This window comes from Rhinoraja longicauda, chromosome 25 (genome assembly GCF_053455715.1).
Source record: "Rhinoraja longicauda isolate Sanriku21f chromosome 25, sRhiLon1.1, whole genome shotgun sequence".
In the NCBI taxonomy this organism is placed as follows: Eukaryota; Metazoa; Chordata; class Chondrichthyes; order Rajiformes; family Arhynchobatidae; genus Rhinoraja; species Rhinoraja longicauda.
In genome coordinates, this window is record NC_135977.1 from 31,603,473 (window position 1) to 31,631,240 (window position 27,768).

Consider the following 27,768-nt stretch of genomic DNA (forward strand, 5'->3'; position numbering starts at 1 on the left):
AAGGGACCACATCACCCCGATTCTGGCCTCTCTCCACTGGCTCCCTGTACGGTACAGAATCAACTTCAAGCTCCTCCTATTCACGTATAAAGCCCTAAATGGACATTCCCCCCCCCTACATCAAAAATCTTCTAACCCCCCTCTCTAACTCCAGGTCCCTCAGGTCGGCCGACTTGGGGCTACTGACTATCCCGCGGTCTAGGCTTAAGCTCAGGGGTGACCGCGCTTTTGCGGTTGCAGCTCCTAGACTGTGGAACAGCATCCCTCTCCCCATCAGAACTGCCCCCTCCATCCACTCCTTTAAGTCCAAGCTCAAAACCTATTTCTACTCCCTAGCGTTTGAGGCTCATTGAGGAGGCGCTGTGAACTGTTTGTGTGCTACTGTATGTTTTCATTTCATTTTTTTTTTTTTTCTATTAGAACCTAATCAAATGTACAGCACTTTGGTCAACGTGGGTTGTTTTTAAATGTGGCTATACAAATAAAATTGACTTGGCTTGACTTGACCTGTTGGTGAGCGGCCGCAACCTCCAGCCGCTGGGCGCGCTGCCGGCGCGGAGAGCGCGCATCTCTGGCTCGCGCCCGGCGGTGGCGGTGGCGGCGGCCGGTCCTCCAGCCGCTGGGCGCGCTGCCGGCGCGGAGAGCGCGCATCTCTGCCCGGCGGTGGCGGTGGCGGCGGCCGGTCCTCCAGCCGCTGGGCGCGCTGTCGGCGCGGGGAGCGCGCATCTCTGGCTCGCGCCCGGCGGTGGCGGCGACGCGCCTGAGCGGCCATATTGGTTGTGGCGACGAGCGCCCGCTGGGCTGCGCCGCGCTGTCAGCTGGAGGAGGAGGCTGCCCGCTCACTCGCACAGTGACCGGTGAGTGTAAGTGTGTGTGTGCCGGGGCCGTGAGCGCCCGCAGTGCTGCCTGAGGCGGCGGCTGTCAGCGCCCGGCCGGCCGTGTGTTTATGTGCAAGAGGAGGGCGGACGGCGCTTCCGCCTGCGCGGTTTGTCTGGCCTGCACCAGGAAGTCAAATCGTGCTCTGTCCCGAGAGCGGGGGTGGGGTGGGGTGGGGGGGAGAGGGGTTCACCGAGTTACAGGCCCACCTGTCAACTTACACCCCACACATACGTCCCACAGACAGTACTGGGGGGGATCGGCGCCGAGGAGCAATTCCCCCGCCTTGGGTTTCCTCCGCCCTCGGTAACCCGCCAGGAGCAGGGAGGGCGGTGGCGGGACCTTGCTCCCCCCAAGCTGGTGGGGCACAGAGGGGACGTGCATGGAGGGATATCAGTGGACGGAGCTAGGGTGTGGAGGGATAAGAGTAGGTGAAGGGAGAGAAGGTGTGACGGGGGGTGGAACGATAAGGGTCGGTGGGACAGCGATAGACAAGGGTCGGTGAGGGGAGAGAGAGAGAAAGGTGTGGGCGGGAGGGATAAGGGCGGGAAGGGGGCAGAGAGAATGGGATACGGGTGGGTGGGGCAGAGGGAGAGAGACAAGTGTGGGAGGGGGCAGATAGGGACATGGGTGGGAGGTGGAAGAGAAAGGGTCATGGTGGGAGGGGGTAGAAAGAGGGACATGGGTGGGAGGGGGCAGAGAGGGGGACGAGGGGACTGGGGTGGGTGGGTACAGAGAGGGACGAGGGGGACTGGGGTGAGTGGGTGTAGAGAGGGGGACGAGGGTGGGAGAAGTTGGAGAAGGGGACTGGGGTGGGTAGAGTCGGAGTGGGGCCTGAGGACAGAGGTATGTAGAGGAGACTGGGGTGGGAGTGGACAACAGGGGAGGGGGTGGTTAGGGGTGCCAAGTGCTGGTGAGAGTAGAGCCGGCGCGAGCTGAGACCGAGTGGTGGGTCTGACCCCGAGGGCTGTGGGCCAAGTTGAGTTTGTTGTAATGTGTGCGAGCACGGTATCGTAGAGGTACAATGAAAATCATGCTTACAACGCAAGTACATGGACAGACAGCATCCTGAAATTACACGAGACATTGCAGAGAAAAGAGCTGTACATTAGTGCAAAACACAATGGGGAAAAAAACAAGTTTGTGGTAGTGCAAGGGGTGGTCGGGATAGGGTTGTTCAGTTCGGTTCAAGAATCTGATGGTTGTAGGAAAGTAGCTACTCCTGAATCTAGTGGTTCAGGCTTCTGTACCTCCTGCCTGACAGCAGCAGCGAGAAGAAGGCAAGGCCTGGATTGTAGGGATACTGCATTCTTAGGTCAGCGTCTCAAGTAGATGCTTTAGATGATGGAGTGAGCTTTCACCATTCTCTGGCCTCTTGCATTCCTGTGCGTTTAAATTGCCATGATGCAACCTGTCAGAACACTTTCTACTGTGCAACTGTAGGTCTGTTAGAATGTGTATGAAGGCACTGCAGATGCTTTCTGCAAAGATAGACACAAAACGCAGGAGTAACAGTGGGACAGGCAGCATCTCTGGAGAGAAGGAATGGGTGATGTTTCGGGTCAAGACCCTTCTTCAGACTGGTTAGGGATAAGGGAAACAAGAGATATAGACGGTGATGTGGTGAGATAAAGAACAATGAATGAAAGATATGCAAAAAAGTAACGATGATAAAGAAAACAGGCCATTGTAATCTGTAGGGTGAAAATGAGAAGCTAGTGCGAATTGGGTGGGGGAGGGATAGAGAGAGAAGGAATGCTGGGGCTACCTGAAGTGAGAGAAATCAATATTCATACCACTGGGCTGTAAGCTGCTCAAGTGAAATATGAGATGCTGTTCCTCCAATTTGCTTTTAGCCTCACTCTGACAATGGAGGAGACCGAGGACAGAAAGGTCTGTGTAGGGTTGGGAAGGAGAATTAAATTGTCCAGCTACTGGGAGATCAGGTTGGTTCATGCAGGCTGAGCGAAGGTGTTCCGCGAAATGATCGCCCAGTCTGCGTTTGGTCTCGCCGATGTATAAGAGTCCACATCTTGAACAACGGACACAGTAGGTGAGGTTGGAAGAGTCCACATCTTGAACAACGGATACAGTCGATGAGGTTGGAGGAGGTGCAAGTGAACCTCTGCCTAACCTGAAAGGACTGTCGGGGTCCCTGGACAGAGTCGTGGGAGGAGGTATCGGGACAGGTGTTGCATCTTTTGCGGTTGCAGGGGAAGATACCTGGGGAGGGGGTGGTTTGGGTGGGAAGGGTTGTTAACCAGGGATTTGCGGAGGGAACGGTCCCTGCGGAAGGTGGAAAGGGGTGGAGATGGGAAAATGTGGTTAGTGGTGGTATCCTGTTGTAGGTGGTGGAAATTTCAGAGGATTGTGTTGTATGCAGTGACTGATGGGGTGGAAGGTCAGGACTAGGGGGAGGTGGAGCAAGGGCGGAGCTGCAGGGTACCGATGAGACATGAGTAAGAGCCTCATGTATGATGGGAGAGGGGAACCCCTGTTCATTTAAGAAGGAGGACATCTCGGCTGTCCTGGTATGGTACTCCTCATCTTGGGCGCAGATGCGGCATAGATGGAGGAATTAGGAGCTAGGGATAGAGTCTTTGCAGGAAGCAGGGTGGGAAGAAGTGTAGTCTAAATAGTTGTGGGAGTCAGTGGGTTTGTAATAGACGTCAGTCAATAGTCTATTTCCAGTGATGGAGACTGTGAGAATGTTTGCTGACATGCTGAATCTCAGTAAGCGTCTACAAAAGTCGAGGCCCTGACGAGCCGCGTTCATGCCAACATCAATGTGCTGTGTCCAGGACAAGACATCTAACTTGTTAACGTCCAGACATTTCAAGCTGCTAACTCTCTCCACTGCCATCCCCACCAATGAAAACTGGCATATGGTCTCCTGAGTTCCCCTTTCTGAATGCAATGATTAGTTCCTTGCTTTTGTAGATGCAGGGTGAGAGATTGTCGTTGCAGCACCACTCGACAAAATCTTCTATCTCCTGTACATTTCCGAGCAAGCCCATAAGAGAATGTGGTGGGCAGAGAATGGGTGGTGGAATGGTAGATGGAGAAATGTGAGGCAAGGTGGTGGAAGATAAAGAGAAGTGCTTTGGGTGGGTTGAGGGAGGCAAAGGGTGTGCATAGATTGAAATAGGTGGCAGAGAAGACCATGAATATGGAAGTGTGGTGTGGTTTTGGGGAAAGAGTGGCTTGGGTTTCAGATAAAGTGGGTGGGATGGCAGTGGTTAGTGGTGAAGGAGAGGGGAGAGCTGGTACGGTTCAGGTTGGTGATGTCAGTGACCGGGAACAGTGGGGCAATTAGGAAAGTACACGGCTGGGGAGGTGGATAAGGTCAGAAGGAAGCAGCAGGGGCATGTCCTGTTGTTTGTGAGTTGGCAGCACTTCATTTAGTTGATACCCAGATGCAACCTGCAGGGAGGAAGGGGGGGGGGGGAGGATGTGGCAAGTGGTGTCCTTGGCCGGATACTTTAATTCTGTTGCTGTTGCCGAGATTATCCTGGGCTGGGCAGCTGGCAATGGAAACGGGCAGTAGTACCCTCGCTTGGAATTTTCCTTTGTGATTGAGAGTGTCTTTGGTCCTGCTGTCTTATATAACCCTATCTTCAGCATTTTCACCAGTAATTTGGACAGTCTAGCAGGTGCATATACTTTGTGTGACTTGTGCAAGAGACTGCTACATGCATTCCTTTAGTGACCTGCTTAAGAAGAAATATAACTGCAGTTGCATCCCTCTATGAATTACACAACATTTTGGGTATTTCCCAAATAGTGATCATGTTAGTATTGCAGGTGTTTATTCACAAAATGCTGGAGTAACTCAGCGGGTCAGGCAGCATCTCAGGAGAGAAGGAATGGGCGACGTTTTCGGTCGAGACCCTTTGTTGGATGATCCTTGACCAATTTGCCACATAAGGGCACTTCTGGATACATGTCCCTCTTTTGGATAACCTAACTGCAACCAGTGCCAGAATCTGGCAGGGTTGCTCGGGTAAGTCCGCACTGTGAAGGAACATTTTGGATATCTAGTGGCCGGATAAAACCGGTGTGGTGTTTTTTTTTGCATTGTACTGACGGTGGAGCCTTATCTTGCTTTGGAGCCTCTTTTCTTCAACTGTGATATCAGTTTTACTTTAAGCTTTTTGAATTAGTCACTTACCTTGTCAAGTGTAATATCGCACAAAAATTAGGCCTTTTTAAAATCCCATGCATCAGAAAGATTATTAATGCAATTAATGCCTGAACTTTAGATAATTTTCTGTGTTTAATAATTTACATAGTGCAAAAGATATATGACACTTGGAGAGCAGTTTCACCAATAATAATTCTTTGCGTCTTCATTTTGTTATATTGCTATTCATTATCATGTGACGGTGCAGTAACTTTAAGATGGGAGTGCCATATTGTATATCTGAATATTTTATCTGCATTATAGCATCCAAATTGAAACTGTAACGCTGGTGTCAGGCTGCAAATACCATAAATATTTTGTGTGTACCTTATTGTCTGTAGCTATGGGCATCAACTTTTATCATGCAACAGGAATGCTGATAGGAAAGACAGATTAGTTTAGAGATACAATGCGGAAACAGATCCTACGGCCCACCTAGTCTGCACCGACCAGCAATCCCCGTACACTAGCACTACCCTACACACTTGGGACAATATACAATCTTTACCAAGGCCTATTAACCTACCAACCAGTACGTGTTTGGAGTGCGGGAGGAAACTGGAGCACCCAGGGAAAACCCACGCAGTTGGGGGAGAATGTACAAACTGCGTACAGACAGCACCCGGAGTCAGGATTGAACATTGGTCACTGGTGCTGTAAGGCAGCAACTCTACCTTTGCCCTACCACCTGTACCCAGATGTACGGTCAATAAAGATGAATGCAAAACGACATGAGGTGATGAATTTTGGTAGGAAGAAAAAGGAAAGACAATTATAGGGATACTGTTCTAAAAGAGACAGAGGAACGAAATGTCCCGGGGATATTTGTGGACAAATCAATGAGAGTGACAGGACAGGTTGAAAAAGTAGTCAATAACGCATAGCCGATTTTGTTTTTTTGAATTAAAAGAGGCATTGAGTGTACAAACAGATTTTATGCTGAACTGATCTGGCATGGGGTGGAGTATTATGTTCAATCTGGTCGCCAAACGATTGCAAGGTATTCAAGAGGATCCAAATGTTTTTATAGAATTGTTCATTTGATTAGAGAAAGTGAGGCTGTTTGCTTTTGGAAGGGGGTGGCACAGAGATAAACAGGTACAAAATAAAGAGGAAGAGAAGCAAGTTTAACAAGAAAATATCCTTTCCACAGTTTATGGTTGGAATCTGGCATGCACTGGTTGCAGATGTGGAGGCAGGCTCCATTCTGACTTTCAAGAGGGAATTAGATTTCTGGAGAAATATTTGCAAGGCTATAAAAAAAGGGATGATCTGCTGGGCTTGTCTTTCTGCTCTGCATTTCACAATTTATAGTTTTAGTGTATGTTTTTGCCCCCAACTGCTCCCATTTACTTATTCACCAAGTAACATTTACAAATTATGCCCATGGTCATTCTGGTTTTGTCCTATCTGGGATAGTCCCCACTGCTTCTCCCTTCCACCCAGCTCATGAAAGATCTTCAATCTGAAATGCTGCTTTGTTTTTGCCCCAAAGATGCAGTCTGATCTGCTGAGAAAATGTAGCCTTTTCTGTGTTTAGTTTAGACTAGACAAGCGTGGACCCGTTGAGTCCAAACCTCTCCTGTGGGCCCGGCAACCACTGTTGGGTCCAAACCTCTCCTGTGGGCCCGGCAACCCTCCCCCTACGGACGACCTGTGTATCCGTTGCTGGCTGGGGTGTCTCCCCCGGGGCCAGTGGCGGGTGAGGGGGGAGAGGAAAGGGGAGAAGGAGACACTCACCCCGTCCCGGGCGGCCAGAGCGGCCCGTGGACCCGTTGGGTGTTACCTCTCCTGCAGCGGCAGCTCGACGGCGATGGCCAATGCTTGGATGCGGCGCTTCCCCCACATGGGATCCGGAACAGCGACCAATCGGGTGTCGAGCGGGAGGTCGGCGCCAATCAATTGACCCCACGTGGGTGTGTGAGAGTGGTCAGGGAGAAGGCACTGACCTCGGCCCCATTTCTCCTGCTGCAATCGGCGGGAACGGCCATCTTGTTGGACCCTCTGCCGCAGCCTCTGCGGTGCGCTGCAGCATGGGAGGAAGGTCAGGCGCGGGGCGCACCGGGACGGGCACAGGTCCTCCCGCTGGTCCTCTGGGGACACACACACACATTTATTAAAGTTTATAAGGTAAATTGTTTTTAAAAAGTAACAAAAGTGGGTTTATTCACACCACAGGGGAAGTGAGTAGGGTGGGCCTAAAAATGTGGCATGGTACACACATAAACACAAACAAACCAAGAGTTTTAGTAGTATAGATAGATAGATAGATTTCCAATGTGTAGTTTTTGCTTTAATTTTGATGTGCAGCAAAAGGGCTGACATTCATGATGGACTGTATGGCAATACTTTCTCCAACTTTATGATAAGATACTACAAGGAAGTAGTACAGAAATTACTTATCAGATAACATGTATATATTATGTGTACATTAAGGGTTTGAATTCTTGGCAAAAATAAAAAAAATCTGGAAGTTGGAAATCAAAAATAAAAGTTGTGAAGATGCTCAGCAAGACAGGCAACTTCTAAGCAAAGATAAACTGAGTTGAAGACCCTTTGTCACAATTTAATTACTAAATTTATAAATGACATAAATTCATGATTCATACCTTGACTTGGGAATTATACCTTGATTCATGATTCATACCTTGACTTGGGAAGATTGGGAATTACCTAAAATTATTTTGTGTTTTAATCTGCTTTATTTTTCCTCTTTTTTTGGAGATGCATTAAAGTCACAATGTAGAAGTGGGATATTTCAACCGATCTGTATTTATCAGCCAAATTAAGCAGATTGTTTCAATCATTATTCACTATTGATTGGTGTATATTGCTAGTTTCTGAGTTAGAAGGTTATGCATTCTAGTTCCACGGCAGAAATTTGAACAGAAAGATATAGGCTGCCATTCTGATACAAAATTGAGATGTTGCTGCATTTGCTGCAAATCTGGCTTCAAATGACATGCTAACTGAGGTCCCATCTGCACTCTTGGGTGTAGATGTAAAAGGTCTCTGGCACTGTTGCAGAATAGAGCAGGGGATCTTATTCTCGGCCACCTGGCTAATAGTCATCCCTCAATCAACATCATTAAAAAATATATTTTATTTGGTCATGATTGCATCATTTGTGGAATCCAATATTGACTTACAATTCTTAATCTGTGACATTGCATTAAAATGTACTTGACTGTCTTTTGCTCTGGTGAAACTTCAGATGATCAAGCTTATTTTTATATAGATGACTCGATGTAAAATTGAATGTTGCCATTATTTCTACGTCAACAGATAATCCACAATAAAACAACTGTGCATATTCTGCTTGTGATTGCACAGGAGGTTCTTTTAGCACCAATGTTTTGGATTGTGTGTTTATTGAAACTCAAAGAACTATATGCAATGGTAAAGTGAAGCATGTGACGTGTTATCAAATCCTGATTTGCACTTTGTGGCTCATTAATGAAGATAGCAGCAATGTGATGAGTAGGGTCCTTTATAAAGTACACTGGTAGAAATCCTAGTTTCAGATTGTTTGGGAAGCCATTAAGAATATTAAGGTGGATAAACTCCTGATGGGATCTGTCCCAGGTTGACTTGCAAGACAGGAGGCATATAGGGGGGTTGACAAAGATCTTTGTATCATCTCTAGCTTCTGGTGAGATCCTAGAGGACCGGAAAGTAGCCAATGGTGTTCCTGTGTATAAAAAGGAAAATAGAGAGAATCCAGGGAATTATAGGCCAGTGAGATTCATCATGTTGGTGGCAGGGAAGCTATTGGAGAGGATTCCTCAGGATAGGATTTACTTGCTTTTGGAATGAGCTAATTAGGGAATGGCAGCATGGTGAGGTCTGTGATACTATGCAATGTAAAAGCTTTTCACGGTACCTCGGTACATGTGACAATAAAAACTAAACTAAACTGGAAGCGTATAAAATTATGAGAAATGTAGATAGGGCCAAAAGAGTCAGACAAGAGGGCATAGCTTTGAGGTGAGAGGAGGAAAGTTTAAAAGAAAATGTACAAGTTTGATACACCGCGTTGCGGGTGCCCGGAAAGCACTGCCAGGGCTGGCAATGATAGCTGGTATGACAATGGCCCCCAAAGCTTTTAGATGGCACATGAAATTGCAGGGAATGGAGGTATATGGATTACATGCAGGCGGAGGAGGTTAGTTTAACTTGACATCATATTCAATGTTCTTTTCACATTACCTGTTGTACTTGTGTGTGGCTTGATTGTACTTGCGTGGAGTACAATTTGATTGAATAGCACGCAGAAGCTTTTCAATGTACCCCAGTACATGTGACAGTAATAAACCATTAGCAGACATCAGCACAGACAGTGCGGTCCTGTGCTGTATTGTTATATATTCTCTAAGGAAAGACAGGAGTTAGACAAATGATATTTAACATAGAGCAGTACAGCACAAGAACAGGCTCTTTGGCCCATAATATGCCAAACATGATTGCAAGACCATTGCATACCTACCTGCACAAAATCCATATCCCTCCATTCACTGCCAAAAAAACACTTTTCTTTTAAAAGTCCAATGTAACTTCTAGTTTAATTTTCTCATTTTTAAAAAACTTTTAATCAACTTGATGAGCATATTTGAACATCCTGTTAATGTGTGTGCTCATTTTATTTTGCTCTAGCACAGCATCACTTCTGTTCTGAGTATAGATAACTGCAGGTATTTCTTGTGCCAAAGTTATGTTAAAATCCATCTGCTCGCATTTTTGTTTGATAATTGTGATAGTCCTTGCAATAACTTATTTTTGAGTAGCCTAATAACATGCAGTCAACATTTGTACTTGGGTGTTTGTTCCATTTCTGTTTATTATTTAACCATTTTGACCACATTGTCATAGGGTAGTAGAGCTTGGAAACAGGCACAATACGAAAGAATGACCATTATCTTGCAGGATCAATCTGAAGAAGGGTCTCGACCCGAAACGTCGCCCATTCCTTCTCTCCTGAGATGCTGCCTGACCTGCTGAGTTGCTCCAGCATTTTGTGAATAGTTATCTTGCAGGAGGTCAGACCTTTTGGTGTCTGAAACCTCATTGGCGTTAATGGGGATTGTAAACCCTCAGACGAGGAGGCAAAAGTCAGGCCATATTAAAAATGAAATGTATTTTGACATGATTTAAATGTGTAAAATTTTTATTTTTTAATTTCAATTAACTTGGCCCTTTAAGAACTATTTAAAATTATCTAAAGTTTTTACAGTTGGCAAAGTTAAATTTCCCCTCTGCCAGATGGTAGTGCAGTTCCATAGGTAGGGCTCTGTAGACAAGGCTTGGTTGCTATTTAGTGCTTGGGTTGAGGATGATGAGAGCCATTGGGAATCTGTTTAGCAATTCAATAATTAGGCAATGTAGAGTTAATTGTAAAATCATTGCACATTAAAAAAAAATCTTAATTCAAAAATACTTTATCTTCTCAATACTTAATCGTAATTGTACATGCCATGTCAACGATTTACTTGTGCAGGAAAGAACTGCAGATGCTGGTTTAAATCGAAGAAAATCGTCTATCATCGATTTACTTCCTGGTTATGAAATGGAGAAACCATGAAATGCTATTTATATGTTGGATAATGAAGATAAAGTACATGTCAAATAATTAGAAGCACAAAGTGCTGGACTCAGCGGGTTAGACAGCGTCTCTGGAGAACATGGATAGGTGACTTTTGGGTCGGGTCCCTTCAGACTGACTTTAGGGAGGCAAGCTGGAAGATAGGAGGAGCAGGGCAAAGCATGGCAGGTAAAAACATTGCCTGTCCATGTTCAGAGATGCTGCCTGACCAACTGAGTTACTCTAGCTCTTTGTCTTTTTATTCATAAACCAGCGTCTGCAGTTCCTTGTTTCTACTCTTCCCAAATAGTTAAGCTGAATTGAGCTTGTATTTGTATGAAAGTCATTTGTGTTGAAATGATTGCATTGATGAATCATAGCTATATTGAATGGCCAGCCATTTACCAAGAGTAAGGAGGTTTAAAACTAGAGGTTGCAACTTTTTCCCACACAGAGGATGGTGGGTATGTGGAATGAGCTGCTGGAGGAAGTGGAAGCGATGTGTACTTTTACATAGAAAATAGGTGCAGGAGGAGGCCATTTGGCCCTTCGAGGCAGCACCGCCATTCATTGTGATCATGACTGATCATCCACAATCAGTAACCTGTGTCTGCCTTCTCCCCTATCCCTTGATCCCACTAGCCCCTAGAGCTCCATCTTAAAATGTTTAAAAGACATTTGGGTCGATATGTGAAAAGCAAAGGTTTGGAGGGCTATTGGCCAAATCTGGGCAATTAGCAATAGCTCAGGTTGGCAATTTGGTCAGCATGGACGAGTTGGGACGAATGTCTCTATTTCTGTACTTGTGCGATGAGTGCAGTATTTGTTTTTTATTGAGGGTTTGGTTTGAAATCTCTCGACTGCACCAATATTAAGATGATATCACTGGTTGCACAGCTAGTACAACGGGTTAGATCGTGGCCTCGGGTGCTGTGTGGAATTTGTGAACATTTTCTTTGGCTAAGTGACTAACAGTGAAAGGCGAGGTAGTTTGGATGTGACTTGGAGGCAAGATTACAAGCTGTGTGCCTCTAATGACTGGCTTTTGCCAGGGCAATGGAGGCCAGAGATTTTGGGTGTCCTGTCAAAGCAGTTTTGAGTTGCTGTGCACTCATTAAGTGTAACAAGTGTAACAAATAAGGTGCCAGTCAAGCAGGCTTCTTTGGTTGTGGCTGGTGCTGAGCCTCTGATGGAGCTGCACTGACTCAGGCAGGAAAATGGTACTCTACAAGACTTAGCTAGGTTAAAGGACGATAAACGGAAATAGAATTGATGAGCTTTCTCAGAGTTGACAAGGACTCGGAAAGTATGTGATGTGAGCATTATGGGCTGCATTAAGAATCTCAAGTTCGTGCATTGGGAGCATACACCAGCATAAGCAAAAAGGAATGGACCAACTCTCATACAGCTTCACCATCTGCCTTGTAAATGACATCTGTCCATTATTGGTTTTGTCAGTCATCTTAAAAACCTACAAAATACATTGGAAGGGAAAGCGTCCTCAATCCTGAGGAGTTGCCTAAAAAGATAAAGAGGAAAGTAAATTTTAAGGGTGAAATGACTGAAGACTGTTGAATTTACTTGATAAATTGGATGCCGGAAATTATTTTGTCCAGGATCTGGAGCCAATAGCTGGAACTACAAGCACAATAGTGGGTGATTCGGGACAAAACCAGGGAACAGTTAAAAGTAAAGATTAGAAACAAGGAACAGCAGATGCAGATTTACAAAAAAGGACGTATGGCTGGACTAACTCAGCAGGCCAGGGAGCATCATTGGAGAACATGGATAAGTGGCGTTTTGGGTTGAGGCCTCTCTTCAGACTGTTTGGGGGGTGGGGTGGGGGAGAAGAAAGCTGGAAAAGAAGGGCATCTCAAGGCATGGTAAATAATATGTGAACACAGGCACACATTGAATTCTTCCGTTTTTGGCAACCCCCACCCCTTTCCCTCCCACACCCTTTTCTTTATTCTCCACCCCCCGACTCGCACCTATTTCTCCCCTCCTGCTCCCTCCCCTCCACCTACATTCCTTCCTCTGGCGACACATTAGCCACTTTTCAACCTTTTTGTCTCATACTTTTTTTCATCTCTGGCCTTTGTCCATCTGTTATCAACCCCCTCTCCCTTGCTCATGTTCACCTATTACCTGCCATGCTTTGTCCTACTCCTCCTCTCATCCAGCTTGCCCCCCCCCCCCCCCCCACAATCAGTCTGCAGAAGGGTCCCGACCCAAAATGTTACCCCTCCTTGTTCTCCAGGGATACTGCCTGTGTGGCTGAGTTACTCCAGAACTTTTTTTTTTTTTAAACGAGTCAAGTGTGTTTAATTGTCATATGTACCAAAAGCAGAACAATTAAATTCTTACTTGCTATTGCATAAACATTTTGTAAACAAAGTACTAATAGATAACATAAAAAAACAAAGAGAATTTTATGATTGGAAAACCCCCTAATATTATTGCAAAATGCTCAAGGTCTTTAATACAAAGAAACAGTTCGTAGTTCATTGCGTTTGTAGTGTTCAAGAGCCTAAGGTAGTTGAGAAAATGCTGTTCTTGAACCTGGAGGTCACGATTTTCATAATCCTATCTCTTCCTGGTGACAGGGGTGCAATAAGAGCGTGGCCAGGGTGGTGTGGTCCCTGACGATGCTGGCTGCACCTTCTATACCTCCTCAGTGGTGGGGAGGAGGGCAGCACCCATGATGGACAGAATCCACTGCGTTTTATAATCTTGGTTCCAGGGCATTTGAGTTGCCAAATCAGGCTGTGATGCAACTAGACAATATGCTTTCTACTGTATACTTGTTCATGGGAGTATTCTGCATGCCAAGTCTCAGTCTTCGAAGGAAGTCTGGGCTTTCTTTCAGTTTGTACACAAGTGGAAATCATTGGAGGCTTTCAAAACCAGAGTTGGTAGATTTTAGACCATTATGTTAATAGTTATAGTGTCATACAGCACAGAAACAGGCCCTTCACTCGAACTTGCCCAAACCAACCAAGATGCCCCACTTACTCTAGTTCCACCTTCCACGGCCAAAATCTTTCTAATCCTTTCCTATCCATGTACCTATCCAAATATCTTTTAAACATTGTTTTTGTACCTGCCTCGACTGCCTCCTGGTCGCTCATTCCATGTACCCACCACCCACTGTGTGAAAAGGTTACCCCTCCGGTTCCTGTTAAATCTTTCCCCTTAAACCTATGTCCTCTGGTTCTTGATTCCCACACACTGAGTAAAAGACTGTGTATTCATCTTATCTATTCCCCTATGTAAAAAGGAACTGCAGGTTTAAACTGAAGATAGACACAAAAAGCCTGAAGAAGGGTCGTGACCCGAAATGTCACCCATTCCTTCTCTCCAGAGATGCTGCCTGTCCTGCTGAGTTACTCTAGCTGTTTGAGTTTATCTTGTTTTATCTATTCCCCTCTTTAGTTGAGATCAGCCATAGCCAATTGAATGACAAAACATTTCTGTATTTACTCCTGTGTTATATTTTTCTAAACTTAGATGTAAATAATTGAATAGATAGGATTGGGATGAATTCCAATGTGTTATCTGGGTACAGGGTCGGAGTATAATACTGAGCATTTAGTCCTGACTGTTGTATGTTTCTGAACAGCTTGTTACAAAAATAGGTGGAAGGGCATATTGTAATAAGGATACTATGATTCTGCAACAGAATTTAGATTGAATGAGCAAAAGACTGGCCAATGGAGTTTAATATGGGGAAGTGTAAGATCGTACACTGGTAAATCAAAAGGCAGATCATCTAAATGGTAGGCCTGGAAATGAGGGAAGTACTTTGGGGTCTCGATGTTCTAGTCACAAAGCTAACGGGTTCTAAAGTAGTTGAGGCAAAAGTCATTTTGTGCTTCATTGAAAAGGGGGTTGCAGTTTAAAAATGGGAATGCTTTGTTACAGGGTTTTGATCCCATTGCCCAAAAAGAGAGGCAGGGCCAAGGAGCTTCACAAAGTTAAATACTGGAATGAGAAGATGATCCTACCAAGAGAGATTAAATGGTTTGGACCTTGAACATTCCTTGAAGTTTAGAAGAACGAAGGTTACTTTATACAAATGCATGAGATTCCAAAGATGCCTCACGTGGTAGATTTTGGGATGTTTTGATTAATAAATGAAACATAGAAACATAGACACAGAAAATAGTTGCAGGAGGAGGCCATTTGGCCCTTCGAGCCAGCACTGCCATTCATTGTGATCATAGCTGATTATCTACAATCAGTAACCCGTGCCTGCCTTCTCCCCATATCCCTTGATTCTGCTAGCCCCGAGAGCTCTATCTAACTCTCTTTTAAATTCATCTGGTGAATTGGCTTCCACTGCCTTCTGTGGCAGAGAATTCTACAAATTCACAACTCTCTGAGTGAAAAAGTTTCTTCTCACCTCAGTTTTAAATGGCCTCCCCTTTATTCTTAGAATGTGTCCCCTGGTTCTGGACTCCCCCAACATTGGGAACATTTTTCCTGCATTTAACATCCCCTTTTATAATTTTATATGTCTCTATAAGATCCCCTCTCATCCTTCTAAACTCCAGTGAATAGAAGCCTAGTTTTTCCAATCTTTCCTCGTTTGACAGTCCCTCCATCCCAGGGATTAACTTCGTGAAGCTACGCTGCAGTGCCTTAATAGCAAGGACGTCCTTCCTCAAATTAGGAGACCAAAACTGCATACAATACTCCAGATGTGGTCTCAACAGGGCCCTATACAACTGCAGAAGGACTTCTTTGCTCCTGTACTCAAATCCTCTCATTATGAAGGCCAACATGCCATTAGCTTTCTTCACTGCCTGCTGTACCTGCACGCTTACTTTCGGTGACTGGTGTACAAGTACACCAAGGTCTCGTTACACTTCCCCTTTACCTAATCAGACACTATTGAGATAATAATCTGCCTCCTTATTTTTGGCACCAAAGTGGATAACCTCACATTTATCTACATTGTGCTGCATCTGCCATGAAGTTTCAAACAAGGGATGAAATTACATGGTACTTTAAAACCAATGCATGTAGAATTTTTTTGTCGCAGAGGATGATGGTTCTCTGGAATTTTGTGCTGTGACTTGTGGAATCTAGATCATTAGTTCAAGTGTTGATGGATAAATATTTGATGAATATTGATGAGCAATAGAGGAATATTGACAAATGGCACAGAGGAAGTTGAGTCCAACATAGATCAGCTTTTATAATATTGAATGCTAGGGCAGTCTTAAAGGGCCTACCCGTGCTCCTGTTTTCTAGTGTTCTTTGTGTGTTGACCATCAACCAGTAAGGCAGCCAGGATCAGATAGTATTGAAGCAGACACAAAATGTTGGAGTAACTCAGCAGGTCAGGCAGCATCTCTGGAGAGAAGGAATGGGTGACATTTTGGATCGAGACCCTTCTTCAGACTGTGCGGGGGGGGGAAAGGAAGAATGCAGGAAGAGAGGACGGGCAGATAAAGCCTTGCAGGTTTTAGGTGGATACTGGAGAGCAGGGGTAGGGTGGGGGGTTGGGGGTTGTTACGCAGATGTTGGATAGAGGCCAGAGATGACTAGACAGAAGGTATGAAACAAAATAATTGAAGAGTTGCGAATTGTGAAGCTAGAGGAAGGAATGTTGGTGGAAGGGGAAGGGGAAAATAGGTGCGAGTTCAGATGGGGGGGTGGAGGAAAGGGGGGTTGGGAGAATTTGATCATACCATTGGGGGTTGTAAGCTACTGAACAAAGGGTGTGCTTCTAGTTTACATGTGGCCTCACTCTGGCAATGGAGGAAGTCCAGGCCCAAAAGGTCATTATGGGAATAGGAAGAGGAGTTAAAATGGTTAGCAACCGGGAGATCTAGTAGGTGTTGGCCAAGTGAGTGCTCAGCGGACCTATCGCCGAGTCTACGCATGGTCTCAGCGATGTACAAGAGATGACACTGGGTGCATAGATAAGGTTAGAGGAAACCAACTGCCTCACCTGGAAGGACAGCCGAGGTCCCTGGATAAAGATGAGAGGTATAGGGGTAGGTGTCACATCTCCTGGGGTTGCAGTGGAAAGTACTTGTGGTGGGGTGATTTGTGTGGGAAGGGATGAGTGAACCAATGAATTGCGGAGGATGTGGTCTCTGCGAAAGGTGGCAAACGTTGTGGATGGGACGAATGTGGATGTGAAGGGTGCTGTGATAATGTTTCAGGTGGCGGAAATGTGTGAGAATGATGTGTTGGATGTGGAGGCTGGTGGGGTGAATGGTATAACAGGAAACGATATCCTTGTCCCATCTAGTGTGGGGTGGGGGAAGCGAGGGGAGAGGCGGGTGAGGAATCCATCTACAACAGCCATGGAGAAACAACTTTCACTAGACAAAGAGGACATTTTGAGGACCTAGAATGGAAAGCCTCATCTTTGGAGCAGATGAGGCGGGGTTGGAGAGATTGGAAGTCGGGGATAATGTCCTAGTAAGAGGCAGGGTGGGAGGGAGTGTAGTCCAGATAACTGTGGGAGTCAGTTAGTTTACAGTAGACATCAGTCAATAGTCTCCCCTGTAATGGAGACAGAGATCAAGAAAGGGTAAAGAGGTGTCAGATAGTCCAAGGGCATTTGAGGATAGGGTGGAAATTAGTGGCAACGTTAATGAAATCAATGAGTTCTGCACAGTGCAGGGGGCAGCCCCAATGTAGCAGAGAAAGAATTGTACGGATGGTGCCAGTGTACATGTGGAACGAGGGCTGTCTAATGGAATCAACCACAAGGCAGGCATGGCTGGGGGCAATGCGAGAAGATGTTGAGGGTAACGACAGGATCCGCCAGCTGAAGGAGAATGGGACAGGGAAATTGATTGCCTTTCTGTTCAAGGAAGAACTGGCCTTGAGACGTTCCTAGTGGGGGACGAGGCGTAAAAGGACTGGACGTCCATGGCAAGGATGAGGCAATGTGGGCCGAGGAATTGAAAGTTATTTCAAGGGTGTGTGAGGTGTCTTAGATGTTGTAATATGAGTTTTAATTGAGGCCAATCTCTCTGTTACTAAAATAGCTTTTCAATGTGTTGGGTCTTTGGAATTTTGAAATTTATCTTTTGTGTTTATAATTATTTTCTCCTTTAAAGTGTGCCACTCTACACTGAATGTTTGCGTTTAAAGTAAATAGTGTGGCATTTAAGTTAGGATACCGAAATTCGGATTTCCTGGTTTAGACCCGAGTGCTTCAACACACAACAAATTCCGGTTTTTACAAGTTTTAACATGTACCAATCCATTATAAATGTTATTACGAAGGATTTGCTTTATTTTTTTTCTCCTACGAATAAACAAGACTGCACATGCAAGATTGTTGTGATTATTTCTCATGTTCATGATGCAAGATATTTTAATGTCATGTATGCCAAAAGGACTATTTCAAAGTGCATATTGTACTATCCCAAACACTAAATGTTAGCTACATTTTCTAAATCTGCCTAAAATAGTCATTAGAAACTTATAAAAAAAGTCATTTTGAAATAGAACTGCAATGTATATTTGTTACTCGGTGTTGAGGGAGAAAATGTGTGAAATGTGAAGTCAGAGGAAGGGATAGAGCTTTCCCCTCCCCTCTTTCCTTATCACCTTATCTCACAGCCTTTTTACGTAAACGTTGTCATCGTTCTCTAGCCTTCATCCACCCTTCTGCCAATCAAAACTTCCCTCGCCTAACAATTGACTGATTTTGTCCTGGTCCCACCTCTTCCAGGTTTCTCCATCCGACGACAATCAGTCAGAAGAATGGTCCCAAAACTTGTATCTATCCATGTTCTCTGGAGATGCCGCCTAATCCACTAAATTACTCCAGCATTGTCATGTTTTCTGTAAACCAACATCTGAAGTTCCTTGTGTCTGTGAGGTGAATGTTGGGTTCCAGTATAATTTTTTAAAAAGAGCTGAAAACCTTCCTTGGTTTGATTTAAAGGAAATGCTAAATTTGGTCCAGATAAGGTTCTATCTCTTGCCCTGCAAAGTTGACCATTCTCAATTCCTCATCTGTGCACAGAAAATATAATTAGGAAATAAAACGGACTGGATGCATATTTTTAAGTCTTTTGTTTGTTATTGTAGGATAGATTCAAGCTCTTCTGATATTCCACTACGTAGTATTTCAGGGATATTGCATTATCTTCATAGAAAATGCAGCAAGTTGTCGAGTTGGCTGCATAAGCATAGTTGTTTTGGAGTCCTGATTGATAAATGGAGCATATTTTCATGTTATTTGATGATTGTGGTTTTGTTTAAATCTTTTTCAATTGCTGAATAGTTGACAAAATTTTAGAGTTTTGCACATTTTTAATTCTTTTACCACATCAAGGATTTGTGGTCCTTGCAACTGATTCCACTGTCAATGAATAACTCTCATCCAGCGGGTGTTTGTGTTCTGGGAAGTAGGGTGGTTTTAGGTTTGATGCTTCCTCAATATTCTGTGGTTTGATGCCTGTGTGGGACTGAGGCCATGCTACAGGTAGGGCAGGGGGTACGTGAAAAGGATATGTACTTGGGAGATGTGTATGTGTGACATTACTGCTGCTTTGTCCAGTGAAGCTATTTGGGTGGAGCTGAGAAATAAAATGGGGATCATCACATTGTGGGGAGTGTACTATAGTCCCCCAATTAGTCAATGGGGAATAGAAGAACAAATATTCCAGGAGATTGCAGGCAGATGCATGATTAATAGGGTTGTCATCATAGGGGACTATAGACTGGAACTGTCATAGTGGCATGGGTCTAGACAGGGTGAACATTTTCTGGAACGTTTCTTTGACCAATATGAAGAGGACTCCACTAGAGAGAGAGAGAGAGAGAGAGAGAGAGAGAGAGAGAAGCTTGACCTGTTCTTGGGAAACAGGGAGGACAAGTAACTGAAGTGTTGGTGAGTGAGTCTTTTGGGACCAGTGACCACTGCTCCATTTGCTTTAAAATAGTTGCGGATAAGGGCAGGGTTGGCCTGCAGTTAAAGTTCTGAATTGGAGCAAGGCCAACTTGCAAAAGTTGATTGGGGTAGGTTGTTTGCAGGATAATGGGACTTGACAGGCTAGGTCTAGGCAGCTGGGGTCAAATGTATCCCTGGAGGAGTTGAGGGGACTAACATATATAACATATAACAACTACAGCATGGAAACAGGCCTGTCCGGCCCTACCAGTCCACGACGACCATTCTCCCTGACCTAGTCTCATCTACCTGCACTCAGACCATAACCCTCCAATCCCCTCCTATCCATATACCTATCCAATTTACTCTTAAATAATAAAATCGAGCCAGCCTCCACCACTTCCACCGGAAGCCCATTCCATACAGCCACAACCCTCTGAGTAAAGAAGTTCCCCCTCATGTTACCCCTAAACCTTTGTCCCTCAATTCTGAAGCTATGTCCCCTTGTTGGAATCTTCCCCACTCTCAAAGGGAAAAGCCTACCCACGTCAACTCTGTCCGTCCCTCTCAAAATTTTAAAAACCTCTATCAAGTCCCCCCTCAACCTTCTACGCTCCAAAGAATAAAGACCCAACCTATTCAACCTCTCTCTGTAGCCTAAGTGCTGAAACCCAGGCAACATTCTAGTAAATCTCCTCGGTACCCTCTCCATTTTGTCGACATCCTTCCTATAATTTGGCGACTAGAACTGCACACCATACTCCAGATTTGGCCTCACCAATGCCCTGTACAATTTCAACATTACATCCCAACTTCTATACTCGATGCTCTGATTTATAAAGGCAAGCATACCAAACGCCTTCTTCACCACCCTATCCACATGAGATTCCACCTTCAGGGAACAATGCACAGTTATTCCCAGATCCCTCTGTTCCACTGCATTCCTCAATTCCCTACCATTTACCCTGTACGTCCTATTTTGATTTGTCCTACCAAAATGCAGCACCTCACACTTATCAGCATTAAACTCCATCTGCCATCTTTCAGCCCACCCTTCCAAAAGGCCCAAGTCTCTCTGTAGACTTTGAAAATCTACCTCACTATCAACTACTCCACCTATCTTAGTATCATCTGCATATTTACTAATCCAATTTGCCACACCATCATCCAGATCATTAATGTAAATGACAAACAACAGTGGACCCAACACAGATCCTTGGGGCACTCCACTAGACACTGGACTCCAACCTGACATACAATTGTCAACCGTTACCCTCTGGTATCTCCCATTCAGCCATTGTTGAATCCATCTTGCAACCTCACTATTAATACCCAACGATTTAACCTTCTTAATGAACCTTCCATGTGGAACCTTGTCAAATGCCTTACTGAAGTCCATATAGACAACATCCACAGCCTTGCCCTTATCAATTTCCCTGGTAACCTCTTCTAAAAATTCAAGAAGATTAGTCAAACATGACCTTCCAGGCACAAATCCATGTTGACTGTTTCTAATCAGGCCTTGATTATCCAAATAATTATATATATTGTCCCTAAGTATCTTTTCCATTAATTTTCCCACCACAGACGTCAAACTAATAGGTCTATAATTGCTAGGTTTACTTTTAGAACCTTTTTTAAACAAAGGCACAACATGCGCAATGCGCCAATCTTCCGGCACCATCCCTGTTTCTAATGACGTTTGAAATATTTCCGTCATAGCCCCTGCTATTTCTGCACTAACTTCCCTCAATGTCCTAGGGAATATCCTATCAGGACCTGGAGACTTATCCACTTTTATATTCTTCAAAAGTGTCCGTACCTCCTCTTCTTTAATCCTCCTAATTTCCATCACTACTCTACTTGTTTCGCTTACCTCACATAATTCAATATCCTTCTCCTCGGTAAATACCGAAGAAAAGAAATTGTTTAATATCTCCCCCATTTCTTCCGGCTCAGCACATAGCTGTCCACTCTGACTCTCTAATGGACCAATTTTATCCCTCACTATCCTTTTGCTATTGACATATCTGTAGAACCCCTTGGGGTTTACTTTTACATTACTTGCCAAAGCAGCCTCATATCTTTTTTTCGCTTTTCTAATTTCCTTTTTAAGATTCCTTTTACATTCTTTATATTCCTCAAGAACCTCATTTACTCCCTGCCGCTTATATTTATTGTATATCTCCCTCTTTTTCCGAACCAAGTGTCCAATTTCCCTGGAAAACCATGGCTCTTTCAAATTATTATTCTTTCCTTTCCACCGAACAGGGACATAAAGACTCTGTACTCTCAAAATTTCACCTTTAAATATCCTCCATTTCTCTATTATATCCTTTTCATAAAACAACAATTTCCATTTCACTCCTTTTAAATCCTTTCTCATCTCCTCAAAATTAGCCTTTCTCCAATCCAAAATCTCAACCCTTGGTCCAGATTTGACCTGGACTAAGGAGCATAGTTAAGAAGGAAATCAAGAGGCAAAAAGGGGGCAAAAGAGAGCTTTGGTAGATGAGATTAAGGAGACTCCTAAAGGTATTTTTAAGTACATTTAGGAGAAATCCGTAACTAGAGAAAGTGATGTGAGTTCTTGCAGGAAATGAGTTGGGCCGAAGGGCTTGTTTCCTTGCTGTACGATATGGTAAATGTATGACTCTTTACTATGAACCATTCTCTGTGATTTTTTGTGTCTGCTTCCTTGGGTGCAATGTGCCTGGCCTAATGCCTCCAGAAATGCCCTAAGAATCTGCTCTTTACTGCTGTATTCTCTATCCAGCCATGTCATCTACACAATGCTCCGATATTCATTTGTACCTGGTACTGATTTGAAGATTGAGGTGCTGTTTCTGAAGTACTTTTGTAACTCATTCTTGTGTCAATGGTACTGATAGGTAACATAAGCTCTGGCTCAATCCTTTTATCTTGTTTAATAGACTGCACCCCTTTACCAAAGCAACAAGGAGATAACAAATGGTGTGGACCTAAAATCACGTAGTTACTAAAATATCTGTATGCCCTCCCCACCCCATCTCAATTGTAGAATTCCCTATGACAACCGGATATTTAGGTCATGGCACTTCCGAGGGGTAGTCCTTGGAGTTCATCAGGAACATGGCAGCATGGGCCAATGTCTTGTCACCTCCACAAGTCTCTAATGCTGAACATCGTTTTGACCAAGAATAAGAAAATATAATAGCACAGGAATAGGCCCTTTGGCCCGTAATGTTTGTGCCGAACATGATGCAAAACGAAACTAATCCCTTCTGCCGACGCATGATTCATATCTGTGCATTACCTATATATTCATGTGCCCATCAAAAAGCCTCTTAAACACCACTATTATCTTTGCTTCCACCACCACCCTTGGCAGCATGCTCTCTGCGTCCATCACTGTGTGTAAACAAAAAAACTTACCCTGTGCATCTCCTTTAAATCTTCCCCCTTTCACATTAAAAATTGGAAGTCAAATCAGGGTAGGACCCTCGCAGTGAATGGCAGGGCTTTGGGGAGTGTTGTGGAACAGAGGGATCTAGGAGTGCAGGGACACAGTTCCTTGAAAGTGGCGTCACTTGTAGATAGGGTGGTCATGTAAGCGTTTGGCACATTGGCCTTCATGAGTCAGCGTATTGTCTATTGAAGCTGGGATGTTATGTTACAGTTGTACAAGATGTTGGTGAGGCAACATTTGGGGTATTATGTTCAGTTTTGATCACCCTGCTATAGCAAGGTCGTTGTTAAGCTGGAAAATGTGCAGAGAAGATTTACGAGGAGGTTGGCAGGATTTCAGGGACTCAACGATAGGGAGAGGTTCGGCAGGCTTGAACTTCATTCCTTGGAGCGCAGGAGGCTGAGGGGGGAGAGTATATAGGCGTATAAGATCTGAGGGAAATAAAAAGAGTGAATGCCCAGTCTTTTACCCAGAGAAAAGGAATCCAGAATCAGAGGACGGGTTTGAGTTGAGAGGGTAAAGAATTAATAGGAACCTGAGGGACATTTATTTCATGTAGAAAGAGGTGGGTATATGGAAAGAGCTGCCAAAGGAGGTTGTTGAGGCAGGCAGTATAAACAACATTAAAAAGACACCTTGACAGGTAGGAAAAGTTTAGAGGGACATGGGCCGAACATAGGCAGGTGGAACAAGTGTAGATGGAGCATCTTGGTCAGCATGGGCAAGATGGACTGAAAGGCCTGTTTCTATACTGTATGACTCCATGACTAACTATGCTATTTTGTATTTATCTCCCTTCTGGAGACAAAGATTCTGATTGTCTATCCCATCTCTGCCTCTTATAATTTTAAACTTCTAACAGGTCTTCCCTCAGCCTCTTAACGCCTTAGAGAAAACAATCAAAGTTTATTCAGCTTCTCCTTCTAGCAAATGCTTCCCAATCCACGTCGAGGCACATACCTTGGTGATTCTTGTTCTTCCTGTACTTTTACCCACTTAATATTGTGTACATTTTCTGGCTGCAGGATGGTGAACCTCTGGAATGGTACAGGAAAAGTCTGGTCTCCCCGATACGCTGCATTAATTACAGATGTCCCGCCAGCCCACATGTTAGGTTTGGTCAGTTATGTATGCTGCGTGTTATAACTTGGAGCAGATGAATCATCCTGAAGTTCCCAGTTAGATAAAATATCACAGTAGTCAGCTCTGATGACCAGCACTCTATCCAAGAGGTTTTGCTTTTCTTTATTCCTTTTTCAGGTACACTTTGCTAGCATGCCCTTATCCTTCATTTTATTTTAAAAAGTAGAAATTTCACATGTTAAAAATTGTTAACTATTTATTACTTTAACTTTAGATTTCATTTAAAATTTCACGCAGCTTTTTTCCATCTTCACCAAATTATTGTTTTTTTGCCAGAGTATGGAGTGTGTAAGTGTAAACTGCATTCGGTGTTACATTGACTCATGCAATCGCGTGAGCAACAACTTTCATCCTCGTAATCTTCAAAGAGATGCATCACATTAGTGGATGTGGAGTTGTGAATAGAGATTCTGAAAAAAGTTACTAGTTCCAACTAATGGGAGCAAATTTTTTAAGATGGGGAATAACTGCAAGCTTTCTCCTCATGCGGACTCCTTTTAAAAACTTTTGACCCCCTCTGCTGTGGAAAGGTTGTTTATTAAATTGTTTTTACGTGGCAGGAGTAAGCATTATTGAAAAGTTTTACAGATTCATACAATGGACCAGGTTCCCAATGCAATGACCTACAAAATAAAAACTCAATGTATATTGGTATTAAAACACTTTCTAATTATCAGTTTTGTATATTTCCACAGTAATATTTAATTTGTGCAAGGCAATTATTCTTTCTGACTGGGTGGCGCACAAACAAAAGCTTTTCACTGTACCTCAGTACACATGACAATAATAATACACTAAACTAAACAGTTTAAAAACTAATCAGATTTCCCCCGATTTCATGTAACCCTTGCACTCCCTCTCTCGCTCCATCCCTCCCCACCCAAGACATACCAGGTTCCCGTTCCCACCCAGCAAGCAGCTAACAATGGCCTGTTCCTTTATCATCGTTACTTTTTTGGATATCTTTCATTCATTTGTTCTATATCTCTTTACACCACCGTCTATATCTCTCGTTTCCCTTTCCCCTGACTAGTCTGAAGAAGGGTGTTGACCCGAAACGTCGTCCATTCCTTTTCTCCAGAGATGTTGCCTGACCTGCTGAGTTACTCCAGCATTTGGTGTCGATGTCTGATTTGAATTTTTTTCAACACTTTTATTTCACGACATTTCAGCCTGAATTTTGATATTTGCTTATCTCTGGAGCAGCAGTGTTCCCAACCATATTCTGCATTCTCTCAAGTTGTGATTTCTTCCTGATAGAACATGCAGGACTAAGAGTAGCCTAATGCTATTAGATTTTGAACTTAACTCTCCTTTCTTTGTGCTATTTAATAGGACTGCAATATCATTATCAGTAAATTTTTACCACAAACATTACATAACATGTGAATCTGCCCACGTGTTTGTCGTATGTTCCTTTGCCCAACAATTACTTCCTGCTTTCCCCATTTTAGTTGAGATATCTGATCATTATAAATGAATTTTCATGGCAAATCAGCGATGAATTATTTAAAAAACATGTAGGAAAATAACTGCAGATGCTGGTACAAATCGAAGGTATCACAAAAAGCTGGAGTAATTCAGCGGGTCAGGCAGCATCTCAGGAGAGAAGGAATGGGTGATGTTTCGGGTCGAGACCCTTCTTCAAACTGATGTCGCGGGGGGGGGGGACGACAAAGAAAGAATGTAGTTGGAGACAGAAAGACAGTGGGAGAACTGGGAAGGGGGAGCGGAAGAGAGGGACAGAGGAGCTATCTAAAGTTAGAGAAGTCAATGTTCATACCGCTGGGCTGTAAGCTGCCCAAGCGAAATATGAGGTGCTGTTCCTCCAATTTGCGGTGGGCCTCACTATGGCACTGGAGGAGACCCACTCGCGAAGCGTAGCTATGGGCACTCGCATGGGCCCCAGCTATGCCTGCCTCTTTGTCGGGTACGTCGAACAATCCTTGTTCCAGATGTACACTGGCCCCATCCCCGAACTCTACCTCCACTACATTGACGACTGCATTGATGCCACCTCTTGTACCCATGCAGAACTCACTGACGTCATACATTTCACCACTGACCAATTTCCATCCTGCTCTTAAATATACTTGGACCATCTCCGACATCTCCCTACTGTTTCTGGATCTCACCATCTCCATCACAGGAAACAGACTTGTGACCGACATCTACTACAAACCCACTGACTCCCACAGCTATCTTGACTACACTTCTTCCCACCCTGTCTCCTGCAAAAAGTCTATCCCCTACTGCCAATTCCTCCGTCTACGCCGCATCTATGCCCAGGATGAGGTGTTTCACACTAGGACATCGGAGATGTCCTCATTCTTTAGGAAACGGGGCTTCCCCTCTTCCATTATAGATGAGGTTCTCACTAGGGCCTCCTCTATATCCCGCAGCTCCGCTCTTGCACCCCCTCCCTCCATTCGTAACAAGGATAGAGTCCCCCTTGTCCTCACCTTCCACCCCATCACCCAGCGTATACAACAAATTATCCTCCAACATTTCCGTCACCTCCAACGGGATCCCACTACTGGCCACATCTTCCCATCTCCTCCCCTTTCTGCTTTCCGCAGAGACCGTTCCCTCCGTAACTCCCTGGTCCACGCGTCCCTTCTTACCCAAACCACCCCCTCCCCAGGCACTTTCCCCTGCAACCGCAGGAGATGCAACACCTGTCCCTTTACTCCCCTCGACTCTATCCAAGGACCCAAACAGTCTTTCCAGGTGAGGCAGATGTTCACCTGCACCTCCTCCAACCTCGTCTATTGTATCCGCTGTTCCCAATGTCAACTTGTCTACATCCGCGAGACCAAACGCAAGCTCGGCGATCGTTTCGTTCAACACCTTCGCTCAGTTCGCCTTAACTGACCTGATCTCCCGGTGGCTCAGCAATTCAACTCCCCCTCAAATTCCCAGTCTGACCTTTCTGTCATGGGGCTCCTCCATTGTCGTAGTGAGGCCTACCGCAAATTGGAGGAACAGCACCTCATATTTCGCTTGGTCAGCTTACACCTCAGCAGTATGAACACTGACCTCTCTAACTTTAGATAATTCCTCTGTCCCTCTCTTCCCCTCCCCTTCCCAGTTCTCCCACTGTCTTCTTGTCCCCAACTACATCCTTTCTTTGTCCCTCCCCCCGACATCAGTCTGAAGAAGGGTCTCGACCCGAAACATTACCCATTCCTTCTCTCCTGAGATGCTGCCTGACCTGCTGATTCAGGCCAAGAAATGGGAACATACAGATGATTAAGTTAAACGCTGAAACATCACAAATATTTGAATGTTTTCCAAAAATCCCTTGAGTTGGAAAATATATGCAACAAAATTGAAATGTGCAACAACTTTATTTAAAAATTCGAGCTGGCATTTATAAAATGAAGATTCACACTGAAAGTAGAATTGTAATTGAGAGCAAATTGATCAATGGTACAAATGGAGTAATGACTGGAAGAAGTAAACCCCTTTGAAGTACTCAGACGGAACATCAATGGCAAAAGACAAGACCGGCAAATTGTGGAGTCACACAGCACAGAAATGTGTGTCCACCATGTTCTTGTCGACTAAGTACCCAGCTATACTTTTATGGTCTCTAGATTTAAATGCCTTGGTGATTCATGTGCTTATCTAGATAGTTTATAAATGTTGTGAGAGTAGCTGCT

The 27,768-nt window shown here is 44.4% G+C and overlaps 1 protein-coding gene across 5 annotated transcripts in view; it reads left to right on the forward strand.

Annotated features, from left to right (window-relative positions):
* The first annotated feature begins 719 nt into the window (after window positions 1-719).
* The window catches only part of taok3a (TAO kinase 3a), a 132,194-nt gene continuing 105,145 nt past the window's right edge, over window positions 720-27,768 (forward strand). For all 5 annotated transcript variants that reach the window (XR_013548908.1, XM_078421762.1, XM_078421764.1 and 2 more), the window contains exon 1: window positions 720-857. The gene's annotated coding sequence lies outside the window, so the exon portion shown is untranslated. The remainder of the gene's footprint in view (window positions 858-27,768) is intronic.